This window comes from Halichoeres trimaculatus, unplaced genomic scaffold (assembly GCF_033239565.1).
Source record: "Halichoeres trimaculatus isolate MK-OKI-2021-1 unplaced genomic scaffold, fHalTri1.1 fHalTri1_scaffold_4, whole genome shotgun sequence".
Classification (NCBI taxonomy): Eukaryota; Metazoa; Chordata; class Actinopteri; order Labriformes; family Labridae; genus Halichoeres; species Halichoeres trimaculatus.
The window spans coordinates 37,162,121-37,176,421 of NW_027437182.1; the positions used below are offsets into that span (position 1 = coordinate 37,162,121).

Below are 14,301 nucleotides of genomic sequence, written 5' to 3' on the forward strand. Positions count from 1 at the left end.
TTTAAATGCAGTGGGACTTTAATCCTGTCCTGTTCCTCAAAACAAAATATTCATCTCTGTGTTTTATTTGTGTCCAAAATGTGACATTTCAGGACATCCCTCTGTTCGTACACCTGTTGTCTGGATTAGAGAGTGACACAGAAGTGGATTTTCACTCCTGTCCCATCCCACTCTGAAGGGAAAAAACTCTGTCCCATCGCACTCCCAGTAAAATGACTCCCACTCATGTACCACTCCCATTTTTATCCCTTCTTTTTGTTTTTAGGCCATCGATTGAATTTGATTTTCTCCTCATTCTTTTTGGTTTACGGCTTTGGGGAAGTGTAGTTTTTTACACTTGCATTACAGTTTATATAAATATATATATATATATATATATATATATATATATATATATATATATATATATATATATATATATATATATAAGTATATATATATATATATATTAGGGCTGTCATTTTAACACGTTAATTAGATTTTCACTAATTACACCACAAATTAACGCGTTATAAAAATTAACCCTGATTAATCTGGATCCCAAACCCACGGGGCGTTCAAAGACGCACCTATTTTAAAATGTCTGGCATTTACAAACAATTTGTCCTACTTGGAAAAAGCTGTGATTTTGTCAGATTTTCAAATTTACGATGGTCCCTGAATATATCACACATGACCAACATGCTTTAAACCGGGGGGGAAGCGAGAGATTATTTTTGGGGGACTGCCGTCCACATCTCGTTTATTTATTTATTTAGTCCTTATTGAAAATCTGCAGAAAATCAACCATTTGCTCTAGCTCAATTCTGTTAAAAACAGATAATTCTACACTCTGTACTGCTTTAATTAAGCCCTGAATGATCGACATATGTCTCGTATTTAAAGCTAAAGAATTCTTTAAAAATTTCCTTCCATCTTCCTGGTGTCATGTTTCAGCTTGGGGCTGCTCTGCATCAATGAGCAACAGTTTGTGTGTTCAGAGCATGTTAAACTGAGAATACTTCACTTTTCTTTGATCCAAGACTTAAATTAAGTGTATTGTACAAAGTTCCTCACAGTATTTAGCCTTTAGCCCTGGTTCTCCTGACCTCATAGAAGTATAGAAGTTCATATTGCAGTGAAAATTGAGTCCACATTGAGTAAAAATTTGACAGAAGCAAAAACCCTCCTAAAAATCAAATCAGCTTATCTTGGGTGCAAGAATGTATAGATTTTGTAAAGATAGAACCATACAACTTTTTCATGTGTTCCTTATGCCTCAGGGTACCTAAAAATGTATTGTATATATTCTCACCTTGTTTTTAAATGTTTTTAAATGTCTTTTAATGTAATTTTAATGTCCTGGAATTCAAATTCTTTATTTTGGGACCTTAAGCAAATATGAGATTAAATGCAATTAATTAGATTAATTAATTACAAATCCTGTAATTAATTAGATTGATTTTTTTTTAATTGCCTGACAGTACTAATATATATATATATATATATATATATATATATATATATATATATATATATATATATATATATATATATATATATATATATATATATATATATATTTATTTATTTATTTATTATAGCTGGGCCATCAATGGTGGTCAACAAGGCTCCCTCAGCAAAGCTAACTAGCCTCCTAGCTTGTTGGATTGCCATCAACTGTCAGCCTATCAGCGTGGTTGAAGACGAGGGGCTTTAGCATCTTCTCCAGGCAAACTGCCTTGCAGGTGAACTATCACTAGGAGAATCGTGGACCAACATGCCGCAGAGAAAGCCATGTAAGAAGAGAAGATGACCATGTAGCACTAACTGGGGATCATTGGACATCTCTCACCAATGGAAACTACCTCAGCGTTACTGTACACCTGAATGATGCCAGTTGGGAACTTCACTCGATTGCTTTAGGGAAGTGATATAGGCTAATAACCTCCGCCAAGAAGGTTATGTTTTTGAGTTTGTTTGTCTGTCTGTCCATCTGCCTGTGAACAAAATAACTCCAAAAGTGATGGATGGATTTTGATGAAATTTTCAGGAAATGCTCAGGGAAAAAGAAAAAACTACTTTGACTTTGGCATTGATCTGGATCAGCGTCTGGCCGCCATGGTGAAAAAAGTGATTTCTGTGAATAACTACTGAACTAAAATAGATATCATTATGAATCCAGTCACTAATGGTAGCTTTTCATGGTCAAAGAATCTAAATATTTAGATGAAATAAAGGTAGGACTAATATTTATGGTCAAAATCACAATACGGCTCAGGACTGTGGCACTGGCAGAGGTCTGCACTCACTGAGTGCTTTTTTAGTTTAGCAAATGTAGCCTATCACACCCACTGCTTTTGGCTAACGCTATTATTAGGGATTGCATCAGATTGCCATAATGATGGCTTACTGATTGATTTCTTACTGTCGTTGCCTGATAGGAATTGAGCATGACAGTCACTCTTTTTTGGTCTTTTGTCACGCACTCCCGCCACACATTGATTGTATATTAAAAAATGTCCACAGAGAGACTTCAGACTTGTCTTGGACTCGTGAACAATTGTTATTATCTCTCTTTTCCTGGCGCCTAAACATCAGGGAAACTCTGAAACATCTGATGAGATATGACGCATCATAGATATGATGCGCATGTCTGGCGGTCCCGCACATTAGTATATCTGATGCCACCACAATCCGCTCTGTGGACTATAGGCTCGATATCTTCCACTTAAACTGTGGCTGTTACTGTTGTTGTCTGACAGTAATGTCACTTTACAGTGCAGCCGATGTACGTGTGAATATCTGACCTAAATACCTCCCGAAATGTTCGGCGTCTTTGGGGGCAGCGCCCTCTGCTGGTGAGAGTAAAGACGAAGACAGAAAACTTCATCTCCAAGCTGCTGTTTTTAGTCAGTCACTGAAATGATAAATTCAACCTGAAGTATCCTGCATCACGTATTGTTTATACCAGGATGAAAACAGTTTCATTTTTAACGTTCGCCTTTTTTCTGTGAAAGTTGTGAGAGGGTGTCCAGGACACACAAGGATGATTTGATGTCAATGAATTAAAAAATGACAAAGCTGTTGAAGTTATAACCTGAAAAAAAATCACATTTTCATTGACTGGCTCCTGATTAGGGTCTCAGTGTTTTTAATGATCTTTTATAAACTAACTAAAAGCTGTGAAAGTTGTGAGAGGATGTCCAGAACACATGAGAGGTGATTTAGAATCAACACAAATTTCAAAATAAGAAAGCTATTGAAATATTAACCTGAAAATTCGTCTTTTTCAAGGCAAAATGTTGATCATGAAGATTTACTGAGTTTCTTTTTATTATTATGTAGCATTCAAAGGCGGTCACATCCTAAAATAGCAGTGGATTGAGGCGAAAAGTTATGAAAGACCCCCATTCCTATAACCTGCAGGAGGAGGGTAGGGGTGTCACTCTAGTCTGCATTCAAAACTTGAGAGCCCTGCTGTTACTATAGCGAACTTATTCTGCTCTACTTTGTCCTGTAGGTGTGATCAAAACGGAGGAGCGCCACTTTGCAGATGCATGCACCAAGCAGTTCCTCAATGTCCCAAGTCAGTGGAATATAGTAAATAAAATCACAACTATAGGAACAGACAGCGCTCCCAACGTGATTGTTGCAGGGAGGATTCTTCCATTCGAGCATATGCCCTGTGTTGTACATCTTGTACCGAGAGCTGTTGTAATGTTACTTCGGGATGGTGGTTTTGAATTTTGATGGTCTCTTGAGGAACCCTGTAAAGTGGTTGAACATTTCAAGCGCAGCCCAGCAAACTCAAATGAGCTGAATGCCCAGCAAGCCTCGTTTAATCTCAACCAAGAGTCAGTCGAGCAAGATGTCTCCACACGATGGAACTTGACCCTCAAGATGGTTAAGTGCATGAGGCGCAACAGAGAACCACTGCACGCCACTCTAGCAAAGCAGAAGCATAATCTGGCTCTCCCAACTGATGCTGAGTAAGTAAGTTGGCAAAACTGGAAACACTGCTACAGCCATGCAAGTATTTAGCCTAAGATAGTGGTGATGGATTGCATTAGTTCTTTTAAAAGCCACTTTGTATTTAAAAAACGTATGCCCTTGAAAATAGCTGTTATGTGAGTTAAATGAATTGGCTATTAATATATTAATATTTAATAATGCTCTGTGTGTTTGTGTGTGTCTGTGTGTGTGTGTGTGTGTGTGTGTGTGTGTGTGTGTGTGTGTGTGTGTGTGTGTGTGTGTGTGTGTGTGTGTCACTGAGCTCCTTGGTGGGGAGAAGTATGTGTCCTGCTCTGTGGTTCTACCTGCCCTGTGCCACCTCCAGCAAGCTATGAAAATCTCAGATGATGATCCTGCCTATATTGTGAAAGTAAAGGCTGCCTTCACCAAGGGCCTCAATCAGCGGAGGGAGAAGACAAACCTGGAAAGGCTGAAGGTATGTTTTACTGACCTGAGGATAACCAAAGGGTCAATGGATAGATAAAGTTGTGAAGAAATTTGGAAAATAAATCTACATCAATTATTATTATTATTATTTTTATTATTTTCATTTATCAGGTGGCAACTGCTCTGGATCCATGATTTAAGGACCTCAGGTCCCTTCCTAAAGCAGAGAGAGAGCCAGTGTGGGCAAAGCTGAGGGAGTTGGTGAAGGGAGAAGAACCTTCTAAAGAGAACCCTTAGCCACCTAAGAAGAAAACAGCCCTGCTACTCCTGCCATCAGAGTCAGAGTCTGATGAGGAGACACTGGTAGACAACACTGTGGAGAGGTACAAGGTAGAGCCCAATGCTAGTGAGGATCAGTGTCCACTGAAGGATTTATTTACAAAAAAAAAAGTTCAACCTAAAACAAACTTTTATTTAAAGTAGAACCAGTAACATAATAGAGGCCAAACCTCAGAACCAATCTCAAATGAAATACAATAAACAAGAAAAGTCCTGAATTCTAAGGCCAACAATGAACCACTCTTTCAGCCGAAACAGTCTCTAAAGACAGCCCACAGCTGAAGGCCAACAAAACCTATACAGCTGGGGCCATAACAACCCCTGCTGTAGGTGGCAATAATGCATCTCAACTGAATTCCAACAAACATTAAAGGAACTAGAGGAACAACAACAAGAGGACTTTTCATCCCAACAATGTGGCTGGGATTTAACGGCTACACTGGCAGTACATGCTGATGTGGTCAAATGTAGTGGGTGAATTCTCAGTATGCAACAGGTCACCACGCCTCATGTACTGGGTGCATCTCAAAGCAATAATTTCATGCCTCCTCTGTCCTATCTCCTCCGCGTTACCAGAAGTACTTGCTCAGTTGCCATTTTGAAGACTGTCCCAAAGCAATAATTGTGCTCGGAGGTGAGAGGAGAGAGGATGGAGGAGACTGATCGGAGGAGCTGTGATCGAGGAAACACAAGAGCTGCTTTTGAGGAAGTCTTTTCACTGGTAACAAAGTGTTTGTTGTAAGTTTAAAGCACAAAATACTGAACACAGCCATCATAAAATCAATATAACGGAGGATCAATACTGAAAACTGAAATCTATCAGGAAATATCTTCCTGAAACACAATTAACTGGGTTATATTAATACGTTTAAGAGTTCACGATCAGATGCGCTCTAGATAAAAAGCTAAATAATTCATAAATAATCTAAAATTACGCATTTTACCAGTAAAGTGATCAATGAGCTTCTAAACAGTACACAGAATGAACAGAGAGCAGGTTTTCTTTATTGTAACGTGTTTAATAAACAGGTTAAAGGAACAGACAAATCTCTGTCACTGTTTGTGTTTGATCAGTTATTACAGCACACATGTGCAGACAAACAAACAGCTGTTAGAGCTGACTGACAGATGATCCAGAGGCGATTAGCTGATGCCTCATCACTGAAACGCGTCGCTTCATGTGACGCTCAGGAGGAGAGAATGTCCCATTGCTCTAAAAAGGAATCTACTCCATCCTCTCTCCTCTCTTCATTTCCTCACTTCTCTCCTTCATCTCTGGTGGGAGGAACAGAGGGTACATTTTAAAGCTCCAAAGTTCCATCCTTTCTTCCTTCACTTGCGTCGTTCACTTGCGTCTTAGTCCCTCCCACCAGAGATGCATGGAAGTGAGTCCATCACTTTAACACATTTATACACATCCACACAATTTCTGCATGTGTCTGCAGGTGCTGGGATGAAACTTTTGACCTTCTGATTGAGAGACGAGTCTCCCACTTGTGTTATGACTGCATACAGCCTGCAGTCGGTACACAGGTGATACCAATCTCCTAGTTAACTGTTCACTTCAATATTAAGTCCGTATAAACCACTAATTAGCTTGCTCAAACCATAAGTTTATGGTTCAGAATCTTTTTTTTTTTTTTTTTTGCATTAATTTTCCAAAACCAGAAACCAGCAAAGCTATAAAATTGATCCAACAGAGCAGTCAACTACATTCAAAGTCAGGTTTGTAAGTCACATAAAAGAGATGTTTAGGTCAGTGTTTCTCAATCCTGGTCCTGGGGACCCCCTGCCCTGCATGTTTTTTATGTTCCCGACTCCAGCACACCTGATTCAAATGATCAGCTCGTCATCAAGCTCTGCTCCAGTCTGATAACGAGCCATTCATTTGAATCAGGTGTGCTGGAGTGGGGTAACATCTGAAACATGCAGGGCAGGGGTCCTCCAGGACCAGGATTGAGAAACACTGGTTTAGGTAAACTGCTGTTGCAGCCTTGGCTGTGTTGTCTTTGTCTTCTGTGTGGTGTGTAAGAGTGAGACATCTGTGTGTACGTGTGTCTGTGAGCCTGTGAGGATCTTTGATGTTGCTGCAGTTGAAGATTAAGGATTGACTGGAGCTGATCAGCTGTAGGGGGATGCTATCATTGGTCTGTGTCAGGGACCAAGCAGGCGCGAAGCAAAGGCAGTGAGCATTTAATGACTGCAGAAGAACATTTTCTCTCTTAGCCTCCATCTTTACTAGATTGCATAAAAAACTTTGAATATTAGCGGTTTGTTATTTTTGAAAATTTTGTTTTTTCCTGTTGAGTAAGTCTTGTGTCTGAGAGGCAGTTAAAGGGGACATATCATGCTTGTTTCTCCTTTTCACTATGCCAGACTAGGATGCCTGTAAAACATTTCTGCCCTCAATACAAGTCATTTAGTTCCTTCATTGCCCCACAATAGCATTCTCAATATCCTCATTTTAGGCCATTCTGAAGATCTCGTTGAAACGCTCCGTTTGGAGAACGACCTCCAGTAACCTTGCAACATCACAGCCCTTTGTGCTCTGATTGGTCAGTTCTATCAGAGGGGCGGAGGGGGTAGAGCCAGGGGGTGGTTTTTGCAGCATGGCAGTATTTACAAAATCAACATATTGAATGGGGCAGACTGAGCGAGTTTGCTGTTTACCAAAACTTCACCGTAAGGCATTGATAGCAGTAATAAAATGGCAGAGTGTAGGATCCGTCCTTTTGTATTGGACCCCGAGTCAGACCCGGACGGTTCTGCAGCTCAGGAGGAAGAAAATCCACCTGGACACAGATCATCTCAGGAGGCTTCAGTGTGGTGAGTCAAAGCGGTACTGTAACATGTATAGTTTATATGTTTATACTCGTCTCTTGGTGGGTGTATCCCTCGGTGGCGGTTGTGTGACTAACTGACATCACAGAGGAGGAGCTGCTTTATCAGATTACTCAAAAAAAAGAAAGGATCCTCGTGTCGTCACGACGTTTGAAATCTCGCTGCCAAATGTCAATGACCTATTTTCAGAGGCATCAAATCTCGTTCTAGGATATCAGAAAAAATACAATCTCTCATTTTTTGAAAATTCAGGGGGTGTAAGGTCTTGTTTTTAAATTTATTATATTACATGTAAGTATTAAATCAGGGATCAGCATGATATGTCCCCTTAATTCACCATTTTCTTTTGTGCTCATTTTTTTTTAGGTCTGTTAAGGCTTTGTAGAGAGTTGGTTCAGAGATGGTCTCTTGTTTGATAATTGTTTGAAATTGTGTGGTTAATTAAATAGTTGTTTTAATTGCAGGTTAAGTTTTGTTGTTGGTTTGGGGACCAAAGAAGTAACTAATTTCAGGTATTTTCCTTTTTTTTCTTAATGTTACAACCTACACCCCTAGATGGGTGCATAGCACTGGTCTGCTACTTACTGAGAACTCTCCCAGTTTATACAAAATCCAGGTATTTTGTGGCACACTGTAGGTTCTGCTTTTGTGTACTTACTACTCACTACATTTTGACAAAAGCACTGAGTAGTCCTGGAAAAGCAGAAGGTTTATTTACTGATTCCTCTTCACTTTACTCTTATGTTTTTCACCTGTGCCCCATTATAAACCCTCCCAGTGTGTATTTCCGTTTGTCTTGTGCTTCCTGCTCAGTGATCGAGCCTTTGTTCCCTCCTGTTTTTGATCTTCTAGTTGTTTTTTGACTTTATCTCTGCCTTATTTTGTTTTCTTTTTTTGATACCTCCGCATCAAACCTTGTTTTCACTAGATGGACTCTGCTCTCTTGCCTGTACTCTGAGTCCTGGTACATTGTCACACAGTTCAGTCTGATTCTACATGTTGAGCTCACTATGTGCCTAAATGTGCAACAACAACAACAACAAAAGATAAATTGTTTCTCCAAACTTCTTCATATTACCTGCATTTTGCCATCCAGTGAGGACAGGAAATGCAGCACTAAAAAGGAAAAACTCTGAAACTCTGGAGTGTTGATGAAACTGCAACTCTTCTTTTCACATGGAGCTAAATGAAGCCCATTAGCTCCTCATGCTATTCACTAATCATCTTTGGCTGTGAGCAATCAGGGACCATGATGGTCATCAGTGGTTGCCTTCAGGTCAGTCCGCAGGTTGTGAGACAAATAATACATAAAAGTACAAATCCTATTTTCCAAGAGCAGAGGTCACAAAGTGCTTCATAGTAAAACATGAGAGGACAACACCAAATACAAAAAATGACACATAAAAGGACCTTCATTTTTCACATGATAAGAAAGCATCAGTGCCACTTATCAGTGAACAGGTGTAGCACTGTGAGATTCTGAAATGGAGAAAAAATGGAGACTTCTACCGCACCAGAAAGATCTAGGAGATTCTCGATGGAATAAATAAGAACTTAAGGCCAATCTTACTTGTCATTCATGTCGCTTTCCCTTAGACCTCTGTTTTGAAGGCCAAGGAGAAGGCTAAAAAATACATCACTAAGAAACCAGACACCACTTGATTCCCGCTACATCATCACCACTAGACGCTCGCTGTCTGTCGGAGGCAGAGACTGTTTCTTCTCTTCCAAAGCGAACACATTTTTACAAAGTGATGATAAACTGATGTCAGATTAGGGCAGCAAACTCACAGGAAACAGACACCACCAGGATGAACTGCATCACATGAATAAACAGACATGAGCTACCTGGGCTTTCCATCGACTGTACAAAACATGGACGTAGTCTCCCCAACATCACTTGTCTGTTTCTGAAACAAAAAATGAAGCATATCGGCTATCACGGCCATATTGGTAGTGGCAAGGGCTTCTCGCACGGCTATAGGGCCCCTGTCTGTCATGTGACCCTGAGCTGTGCCTCTGATTGGGCAAGCTCACGATCTTAATATCCTCTGAACAGCAGAGTTAGAAAAAAATTCACCCCACATACAGTGTGTGCTGATAGTAAAGTCAGCGACTCAGACAGGAGACATTTTTTGAACCAGGCTGTAAATAGGTTAATTTCAGCTTTAAAAATGGCTTTTCTTTGCTTGGTGTGTATGGGACTTCCGCTACTTCCGGAGCCAGCCTCAAGCAAACACTCCAGAAACAGCAGATTTTAGCACTTCAGCATTGTCTCATATTCTTAGACCGGAGGTTGCCCCTTGGCTCTTCTCAAATCAAATCAAATCAAATCAAGTTTATTTATAAAGCATTTTTCATACATTAAAAAGAAATGCAGCACAAATTGCTATACATGTTAAAAACAGTCCCCATCCCCCCATTCAAACTCCACCCCAAAGCACCACCCACCCACCCACCCACACACACACACACACACACATACACACACACACACACACACACACACACACACACACACACACACATACATATACACACACAATACATAATTTAAATGTGTGATGTTAAAATCGTGTGGCTGAGTACAGAGGAGCCAGGTCAGGAAACGCCAGGTGGCCGACTGCACTGGGCGGCGTCCACAGTCTAAAGCCAGGATGCCTCCATCCGGGCATGCCTCACTACAGGACCAGCGAGGGGCCCACTGCAGCAAAACGCTGCTGCAGACCCCCACCTGGCCAAGATGATGCCCACCACAGACAGAGACATCCCAGCCAGAGCCAATAGCGGCCCCCAGTGCAGGCAGCCCCCTACTGAGGAAACACTGGAGATATGGAGTAGAAACATAAAACTACATATGCTAAGAATCATACAATGAATAAAATAAATAAATAAATAAAACACTAGTAAATGAAATAAATAGTAATAGAATAAGAGTAACAAGTAAAAAGGCGAGATTATATAAATAAATAAAATAAAAAATAAATAATAACAGATAAAAATATGGGATTAGTTAAAAGCTAAAGCTCTTCTGCATCTGCTGTACCTGCCCTGGTCTTCCCCACTGACATCAAGCCCCAAAGGTTCCTGGGAACTGCAGTTCCTGCCCCTGCCTTGTCTTTTGATCTCTGCTCCCTGCTGCCGCTATTCCTGATTCTTTTAGGAATAATTCCTGCAGGTAATCTCGTTGTGCCTTTAATTCCCTACATAACGGATTAAGTTAAAAGTCTGCAACAGGGCTGTTGTTTAAAGGGATGCAGGTCAAAGCCCCTGAGCCAACACCCCTGCCTGTGTTGTAATTATTCCTTACTTATATAATGCATTTTTATTTATTTATATATTTATTATCCTATCAGGGCAGACATAGGGGATTGTAGAAGATGTAATTGCTTAATCATTTAATATTCTCATTAACTCTGCTCTTATTTTGACAGGCTTTTACATTATTTTGTTAAGGATTCTGTTGTGTGGTTCTGAAATTGCAGACCAAAGATTTGTGCATAGCATAAAATTCTGTGGGTTCTTAAGAATAGTGATCCGAGTCTGTAAAATTTTACCATGGCAGAATCTATGAGGCTTTAGGCGTTTTAAAACCAATATGCAAAGTGTATCCACGATGCAGAATTTGTTACTCACTTTGCCATGATATCAGACATCATTCTCACCTATGGTGGCTCTCTCTTTAAACACCACAATATTTTTAGCCAAGATGTTATGTACATTCAGAAATTCAATCTAGAGTATCTGCAAGGTATTAAAGCCTTTAATCATAAAATCCAATATTTTCAGTTTAAGGTCTAAAATGTCTTAAATCCTCTTAATCTCATGAAATGCCTGAATACCAATTCTAAAGGGCTGAAATTTATTACATTGTCTTTATCCAAACAAAGCATGTACTTCAGTTTGACTTATAAATGTTTCGATTTAAAGAACACTTAACGTGACTGAAACATGGAAGGCAAGGCAAGTTTATTTTAGCACATTTTAGCAGCAGGGCAATTCAAAGTATTTTACAGCAAAACAATTCATACTCAGAGGTCTCAAACATGTTTCAGGAAAGGAAAAAATGAATGATAATAATTATTATTAATAATAATAATAAATAAATAGATAAATGGATTCTTTAATTCATAAGTGATTTGATGTAAAAAAGTTTAAATAGTGCTAATTAAAGCAGCTGTGCATCAAGCAGATGTGTGTCAAATAAATAAAATAAATAAATGAATAAATAAATAAAAACATAAATACATAAATAAATAAATATGATTCTTAGAATAAAGATAAAATAAAAAATACAACGAATAAATTTATGAATTTAATTTTTAGTTAATTTAAAAAAGATAATGGAATAATTAAAGTACAGGAGTAAACACAATAGATAAAATAAAATTAAATAATAATAAAATTAATTATTTTATTCATAACAATAATAATGATGCTGCTGTCTTTCCAATTCCCAGTGCATTTAAATGTCAGATTAAAAGACGGAAAAAAAAAAAAAAAAATAGCTGATGAATGTTGTTGAAACCTCTTATTTCTGGTCTAAAGCTGGGAAAAGCTGTTTAAAATGTTCAGAAAGAATCTCATAGTTTCAATCCCTGCTCTGTATCTTTCATGCCCTCTGTCTTCTTTGCCAGTGTTGATGTGAAATGGGTCTGAAATTATATTTATAATGGCATTAAAAAAATATAGTAATTAATTAATAAATAAATACATGATTATAATACTACACAGTAAAAATCATTATAATATATATATATATATATATATATATATATATATATATATATATATATATATATATATATATATATATATATATATATATTTATTTATTTATTTATTTATTTATTTATTCATACACACACACACACACACACACACACACACAGGTGCACAGACTGCTACTGTACACACGTATTCTCAACCTTCACTACATCCCAGTTGACAGATTACTTTTGTTGATGGACATGAGACACAACTTGTAAGTCTGATTTATACTACAGACTGTATAATAAATGGACGTAGTCTCCCTGACGTCACCCATCTGTTTTTGAAACAGGTTTTTGAAACAAGTTGGCTGGGGCGGCCATAGTGGAAGTGGGGCAGGCTTTGAGCTTCTACACTAACAGCTATAGGGCGCCTGTCAGTCACATGAGCTGAGGCGTGCCTCTGATTGGGCAATCTTAATATCTTCTTAACTTGAAGTTAGTAAAACTTCACCCCCAGTGACACAGTTTGTGCTGACAGTGAATTTAGTGATTCAGACAAGAGACATTTTTTGAACCAGGCTGTAAATGTGTTTATTTCTACTGGGAAAACAGTGTTTTTTGGCTGGCTACTCCAGGAACCAGCCCTTAGCAGACACCAGAGAAACAGCAGATTTTAGCACTTTCAGCATAGTCTCATATTCTTAGACTGGTTCATACTTAAGTGTAAAAGGCCATGTATGTGCCCCTTCAGTATGCGCTTAAGGGTGTGTATATCACTCACCGATGGCACCAAAATACTCTGTTATTGGGGTCTTTTCCCAGTGTGCTGAGTTTTTTACAAATAGAACAGATTTTGAGTTCAAACAGCTGTGTGTTTCACTGCAGGGTTCTGAGAACACATCCCAATCAATATGTGATGTGAACTTTCAGAGTTACTTTATGTTAGACATTGATAGTACCTGTTACTGGAAAAAAGTAACGCTGTTAGTTAGTTGTTGTTAGTGCCACTGAAAATGAACGCGACTCCTGTATTAGTCCTAATTTGTGTTAGCAGTGATGTGCCTGGTGAACCCAAACCTTACCCAGCCTAACCCCTGCCTTTTGTAAGCTAACTAACCATGACAGTTAGCTGCAATAAAAATATCATGAAAGGTGTTTAAATGACAGGAAGTATTTAAAACATGCCTTATCAGCTTTCAATGCTCCTGTAGCATGTTGAATGAGTCACTAACTGCATCTGCTCCCAGTGTCACTGCGATGTACCACAGATCAGATCTGACTTCTACACCTGTGACATCCACAGTCTCACTTTCTGTGGATATGCAAAGATAAATGTTATGATACAGGGAGTCGTATTACTGTGAAATTAAAATAATTTTACCTAATATTTTAAGTACACTATAGCTGCACTCCAAATTATTCAACCCATATGCAAACCTTCAGCCGTTGCAATAAAAAACTCATCAAATGAGAACAAATGCAAGTGTTTTTCCAAACTTTTATAAAAGGGAAGAAGAAGAAAGAGCGCCCCTCTGCTTTTGTGAACTGCTGCAAATGTGACACAAAGCCAGAAAGCAGATTCTAGCAGCCTTCCTTTGGAATCTGAGTCCATTCCTCATGGACAATGGCCTCCAATTCACTAATAACCTTTGGTTTCTCGGTTTCATCTAAGATTTTCTAATGTGTTCTTGTATTTGAATTGAATTGAATTTATTTACTTCATAGGGACGATGCAGTTTAACATAGTTCCATCACTAAGTATGAATCTGATGTGCTGCACAGAGAGTTTATAGCAAATGCTAATTTCCAGCTCTTGTCCCTAGTTGGGCCTTTAAAAGTCAGAAAATGTACAATATATAACAGCATAAAATAATAAAAAGGTTTAAAAAACAACACTAAAATACACGTTCACATCAAAACAAGTAATTACACAAACCAGTTCAAAATACATAAAAATAAATAGATAAATAAATAAAAAAAGTGGCAAACTAAGAATGATCACAGTTCTGATTTGCTTTTAGCCAGCACT

General features: G+C 38.5%; 1 protein-coding gene across 1 annotated transcript in view; it reads right to left on the reverse strand.

The window, feature by feature from the left end:
• slc1a7b (solute carrier family 1 member 7b) overlaps positions 1–14,301 on the reverse strand; it is a 97,240-nt gene that overhangs the window by 47,375 nt on the left and 35,564 nt on the right. The window lies entirely within an intron of this gene.